Genomic DNA, 5,723 nt, shown 5'->3' with positions numbered 1-5,723 from the left:
AAGAGCCACCAGGTGACGGTTTGAACTTTATATGACTATGTCACAGGATATCAGTGCCCACCTGGCCATGCGTGTCCAAGTGGTAGTGCTGAGCCGACCGTCTGTAGCCCTGGTACGTTCCAATCTTTATCAGGACAATCTACTTGCAACACATGCCCACCAGGTAATTACAAAAAAGACAAGACAAACAATAAAGAACAAAGAAACAAGGGAAACCTAATGCTTATTATACTGTCGTGTCCAGGTTTCTACTGTGAGGCTGGATCTTCTGTGTCATCTCTGTGTCCGATGGGCAGTGTCAATCCATCAGCTGGCAGGACATCCCTGACTGACTGCTCCCCCTGCCCCTCTGGCTCCTTTTGCAACCGCAGCGCTCTGACGGAGCCAACTGGACCCTGCAGCTCAGGTCTGACAGTCCTCCATCAGTGCAGAATGATTTCAGATAATTTAGCTACAAGAGATGCTTTTCCTATACTGTTCAGGCTACAGTTTCCCCTGAACAGCACGGTTCACTTTCTGTTACATTGTTAATGCTGCAGCTTTCTTGGTGAAATGACAAACCTTATTGTCTACCACAGGACATTTTTGCTCACTGGGGTCCTCTGAGCCCTCACCTGTTGCACAGCCTTATGGAGATGTTTGTCCCATGGGACACTTCTGTCCTCAGGGTAGTGGGTCACCCAAACCCTGTCCTGTTGGCAGCTTCCTCCCTGAGCCTGGAGCTTCCTCCCCCTCTCACTGCCAACCTTGCCCTCCAGGGAAATACTGCCTGAGTCCTGCTAGCTCAGCACCCACAGGTGGGTTATATTACTAGGTTTCCAGTTAGTCTGGGACATTCAGGCTTAGCATTGCTGGATGAGTATTGATGGCAGATTGTGTCAAATCCAATGCATGCCATGTTTCATGCTGTAAACTGCATCTAATTTCATGTTTGTAAGTTAAACACAAACCATTAGCATGGTTGCAAACTGAATTTTTGGCCTATGTACTTTTTCTTCTGGGGGCTCAGCTGAAAATTAATGAAGACAAGCTAAAATATAATTAGGATAGTTCAGGTATGATAAGGCCAGGATTTTTATAGGGATCATTATTCCATGTTTACAACCTCTTTCTATTATCTTCCTGTGTCAGGTCCGTGTTTTGCAGGTTTCTTCTGTATTGGTGGTGCTGATAGTCCCACACCTCGTGTGGACTCCTCCCTGTTCAGCTGTCTCTGTGAAATACTGGGGGCTTATACCGAAAAGACAAGTACTGCCTTCTGGATGTACAATCTGCCCTGCTTCAATAACTCCAGTAATTCTGGTAAAATATGGGTTTCTTGAGTCTGTAATAACACAATAAATGCTTCCCTTGAAAGGGCGGTACATCAATTTCTTCAAGCTCTTTAACTGGGGTTCATAGCCTTTCATGTTGTGATAAATGTTCCAAAAGACAGCGGCTTTTCAGTTTGACCTTCCGCATAAGTATTCTACAATTAATCATTGCCTTACAGTGCTACATTGTCAAAGATGTTCACAGACAAAACTGTTCAATCAGCAGGTAGATGGAGAAAATGGCTCCTTTTTTTGTTTCCTGTCTGCGAGACAAAGCTATTAACTAAGACATCTTTCAAGTTTTATCTGACATTTTCTATAATAGGAGAGGATGTTAGCTGGATCGAAGAAGCAACATCGCAACGGGAAGATTCAGACCTTACTAAGACTCTTTCACCACCATGTCTCAAGAGTCCACATTGTACATGTTCCACCTACAGAGGAGATGTATGCCCCAGAGGTGGGTAAATCTAATTAACATCATATCTAAACTTGTGTACGCGATGTGATACTCTGTTCATACCTGAAGGCACCAGTTCTCTTTCCTGCTCTGACAAGGCCCACTTACTGGAACTGCTGAGACGTATGACTGATTTAATTTAATTTGATCTGTACAGTCTGTGTTTGAGAATACAGCAGAAAACCACATCATCATAAGACACCTGGATATATTCTGTCTTGGTTTGTTATTTTTTTTAATTAAAAGTAATGTTCTTCATCCATCATCAAATTATCTTCATGCTACAGTAACTTAGTGAAAGCAGCAAGAGAAAAAGTAGAATTAGGCCTCATCCACAAGTTCTTTTGATTTTTGGTTGGGTTTTGACCTTTTGTACACACGCAAACTGTGTTTGAGGTCACTGAAAACACACTTTTTGAAAAACTCCTTCCAGGGTGAAGATAGATTTGCTAGTGTTAACATTGTTAACTGGGCTTTTTACATGCTTACACATACATACAGTATCTCAGGGAGTTGCTCTCCCGCTATGTTGATGAGCAGAGATGCCTGAATGGACTTCTTTGTAAATGAAATGGTCATTGCAGAGGTATAGCGAGACAATGATCGAATGTCATTGTTTTTTGACCTGGCATGCTCATGACAGCTGGAACAGTGGGTTTTGCGTTTTCATGAGGACAAAGATGTTTTTGATAACTTAGTGTGTAGATAGATTTTTTTTTTTTAAATGGATAAGGAAAACCTCAGTTTTAAAAAAGATACCCACCTATGTGTGGACTAGGCCTAAATCAACATGTATTTTGAACATTAAAATGTTCATATCTAAAGACCTGAAAGCCTTAATGTTGGGAGTTAGAATTCCCCGGTTGAGGAGCCGTAGATGTTTTGTTGGGGATGCACATAAAAAAACGCAGCAATAAAAATACAGCTGAGGTCAGGCCAGCAAGGAACTGATTTAAATCCTTGCAGCAAAGTAATTACTGCCTCCTGGAACATAAAATGACTGATGGATTAACAGTACAGAGAAAAAGCACAAATAAAAGTGTGAGAGTAAAAAAGTTTGAGAAAATCCTCTGTCTCTTGAGAAAGTTTGTAAGAAACAGTAATCCTTCTGATTGGACTTCAGCCCTTGCTGAAGTTGATTTATCTCGGTGATACTTTTGTTTTTGCTATTTTCAGGCTTTTATTGTCCCCTGGGCTCTGGCTTTCCGCAGCCCTGTGAGGCTGGTTCTTACTGTAACCAGACAGGGCTAGCTCTTCCTGCAGGGCCCTGTGCTTCAGGATATTATTGCCCTAAAGGCTCTTTAGAGCAACACACCATTCCCTGCCCCACGGGACACTACTGCCCCACTGGAACTCCTCTTCCTCTGCCCTGCCCTCTGGGAACAATAAAAAGTGAGATATTGCTCTATTATAATAAACCTGTATTTTTATGATTCATCTCATAATAACTTATCTATTATTACATTTATAAACAGAAACATGTGTGCTAAATGTTTTTCTTCCTTTGAATGTGAGTGATGAGTCAGTGATCCCCTCCCTGTTTCTTCCTCATGAATTAATGATGATCTGGAAATCAGACACAATACTAAACCAGGAAGTACAACACCTAATCCGCAACGTTGCTCACGTTGTCAGTTTTGTTCCCTTATGTCCTTACACGAACTGTTGTATATCTTTGCAGTTCAGTGATGCAGAGAAATGTGAGAAGGTTTTTTCCCTCCCTTGGGCGCCTATGAATAATTTCAGTAACAAAGTGCTCTAATCATGTAATTGTATTCTTGTCTGGCGGTGGACAACTTGAATCCTATTAACATGAGCTGTAGCTCCTTTGTATAGTTATGAATTAGAAAGTCATGAGGGGGTAGGTATGCACTCTTACTGAATAGACTTGCACTGTCATTGGTGACTTTTTCTTCCTTCCTAGTCAACAAACACTGTGTACACATGGGTTTAGAGATTAACACCAAACATATCAAGACTAATTGTTTCAACTTGTGAAATGATTTCCGATATGAACGCCCTGTGCTTTCTATGAGGTTTCCTTGGTGGATCTACAGTTGAGTCCTGCCAGCTGTGTCCCCCGGGTCACTACTGCCAACAGAGAGGAAAAGCGGAGCCAAGTGGCCGGTGTGCAGAAGGTTATTACTGTCCTGAAGGACAGAGCTCAGAGACACCACAACAACATTTGTGCCCAGTGGGACATAGTTGTGAGAAGGTCAGTCATCTAGTATTTGTCTTAAAGCTATTGTCAGTCATCCTTACTGAACATTATATCTGATCTCTCTGCATGAGACTTTCCTCTCTGCTGTACTTTCATTCTGTCATGACAATCGCATTACTGCATACCATGAACCAATTTTCTGTGGAGTTCTTGTTTTTCAGTCCTGGCTGTCTTGCTTCTCTTCCCATGCTGCGTCTGTTTCAGTTTCCAGTACCTTTAGTTGTTTTTTTTCTCGATGTTGATGTCTGATGATGCATGTTATTCCCCCGATATAAAGTCTAATAAAATCAATTTAATGATGGCTCTAGGGCAGTGTCCATCAAACCGCCTGCCTCCCAGGCAGCTACCAGCACAGACAAGGTCAGGGCAGCTGTGAGACATGCCCTGCTGGATTCTATTGTCAAGATCAAGGTAAAGCCGATGGGTTGACAAATTGTTGAATTACAGAAAAAAAAATCTAGCAGCCTTTCACATAAATGTACTCGGTGTTTCACCGGTACATCAGGGATGACCCTTCCGCTTCCATGTGAGAGAGGATTTTATTGTCCAGGGGGATCTGCAAATCAACATCCCTGTCCTGTGGGGACATACGGAAACATGTCAGGACTCGCTGAGGAATGGCAGTGCTTACTGTGTGACCCTGGGATGTACTGTAAAGGAACAGGTATAATGAATCCTATTCCCCTGACTACTTCTGTATATTTTACAAATATCTATCATGCAGGCAGCTGCCGTACACATTGAGTTTTATATATCTGAAACTATTAAATTTGCTTTTATTGGTCATAAAATTGTTGCTTGGTTACTATATTTTAAGGCAGTACCTTCCCAAGTGGGCCATGTGCTGCAGGCTTCGTTTGTGTTAAGGGAGCCTTGACATCTTCTCCACTTGATGGTGTGAGTGGATTTCCATGCCCTGCTGGCTTCTTCTGCCCTGTGGGGACGTCAATACCAACACCATGCCCCAAAGGAACATTCAGGTGCTTATCCCTTGATATCTCTGTAACTACTACGGACCAAATTATTCAAGACATAATAGGATTAAAACTCTATTACAGTATGTTGTGTGACTAAATATTGTCCTCTACGAAGCTCAAAGTAATATCAAATTTGTAAAGATGTAAACTAATCCAGAGACATTCAAGCAGGTAGTGATCCATGCTCACCTTCCTCCTTGAGTTGTATAAGCACAACAGTGTGATAAAACAGGAGATGTACTATGGGTTGTTATCTTTTAAAATGGTTCGTGGTTGTGACATGAATTGCCCTCAGTGATGTTACACTGAGCAATTAGTGTCCGATTGACGTGAAAGCACTTGACAACTACTGTGGTTAATATTTATTCAAATGCTCACATGTTTTGACAGTGAGCAGAGTGGGCTTGTGGACGAGTCTCAGTGTCAGAGCTGCAGTCCGGGCTTCTACTGCTCAGAGAGTGGCCTCTCCACGGTCTCTGGGCCGTGCCTGCAAGGTCAGACATTAGACTGAAGATTTTAAAAAGGCTTACTTTGAGGCATTATCATATTGTTACGAGTGTAGCTGAACAAACAATTTATTGAAGTGTTTTCCCCAGGTTTCTACTGTCAAGAGGGGTCTCATACTGCCACTCCAATATCAAGTGTAACTGGAGGAGTTTGTCCAGCGGGCCACTTCTGCTTGGAGGGCAGCAGTGTCCCCTCACCCTGCCCAGCTGGCTCCTTCCAAAATGAGACCGGAGGGAAAGGCAAAG

This window comes from Labrus bergylta, chromosome 11, assembly GCF_963930695.1.
Source record: "Labrus bergylta chromosome 11, fLabBer1.1, whole genome shotgun sequence".
In the NCBI taxonomy this organism is placed as follows: Eukaryota; Metazoa; Chordata; class Actinopteri; order Labriformes; family Labridae; genus Labrus; species Labrus bergylta.
Note: the sequence above shows the minus strand (reverse complement) of the source record.